Source organism: Dendroctonus ponderosae, unplaced genomic scaffold, assembly GCF_020466585.1.
Source record: "Dendroctonus ponderosae isolate FM_Combo_2020 unplaced genomic scaffold, Dpon_F_20191213v2 Dpon_F_20191213_3, whole genome shotgun sequence".
Lineage (NCBI taxonomy): Eukaryota > Metazoa > Arthropoda > Insecta > Coleoptera > Curculionidae > Dendroctonus > Dendroctonus ponderosae.
The window spans coordinates 9619458-9620652 of record NW_026018508.1 but is presented as its reverse complement, the minus strand read 5'-3'; positions in this window follow the sequence as shown (position 1 = coordinate 9620652).

Genomic DNA, 1195 nt, shown 5'->3' with positions numbered 1-1195 from the left:
CAATCGCTCGCAACCAGAACGTGCGGATAGCCGTCCCTTAGCTAAACCCGGGCTTTCGAGCTCAGCGGGGACTTCTCCACGTTACTTGGTGGTGTCGGTTCTGGTGACCGACGGCATCACGATCATTAAGGGACTTTTCCCATCAGGCAGTGAGGTGAACCGAAGCATTGTAAAGTTGTCTTGTGACCCAGTGATCCCCCACGGAAGTCAGACGAGTCGACCTCCTCGTGGTTAAGGGTGGAAACGTAGATTGGCAACTAGTCGTGAACCCAGTCAGGTGGGTGGGATCCCCCTGCTGGTGAGCGTCACGCCATAAGACCAATCTCGGCCAACGACTCATCCCCTCTAGCAACTACTCCTTCCATCAGGAGGGGCGCCCGGTCAATCTTGCGAGTGTGTAGCGTTTACGGTGCACGCTCGCCTTTTTTATCGGTAGCGCTCCGCGCAGCCTGCGATCCAGCGTCGGATCCAGGCCACAGGTCGCCTGCTTGTGTTTCCCCTCCCTGCCTCCTCCCACGTCATTCGGACAGCCCACACACACCGCAGAGAGCAGCCCATCATGCCACTGGGTGGTAATTCTGGGGCGTCTCCAAAGAGCCCCACATCGCCGGACGGCGTTGTCCTCCCAACACCTGAGGGACCGTCCTGCCACGAAGGGCCCCAAGGAGCGTCCACAGCGATTCTTAGTGCAGCATCCGAAGAGATCAGACTTGTTTTCGCATGATCCTCTCGGGCCCTGCTCGGTTTTGTGTAAAAATCCTCACCCCCCGCTCGGTTTTGTGTAAATCTCAGTTTCAAGCCGGTGAAGTTCTCTGTGAGTGACCATATCGCACCTAGTGACCATCAATACAACAGTGGGGGGCCTGTCCCACCAGGCAACCCCAGACGCCCGACAGCGATTCTCGCAAGGTTCGGAACAAGAAACAATGGGCGACTCTGACAAAAACCGCGAAACTGGCCCTGTCAGTCGTCCTTCTCACGAAGCAGGTAACAGAAAGCCGAGCTCTACGTCTATTGACAAGCTCTATAAACAAGCTATGAAAGAGCTGGGTGGTATCCGCAACCCCGGGGCCATTCCAAATCTTACAAAAAACGCCACCGGACGACCACCCTGATGCCCAACGACCCTGAAAGTGCCGAATGGCAACACCCGCGAAAACACGGTAAAAACCAATACGCCGATACCGAAACAGGG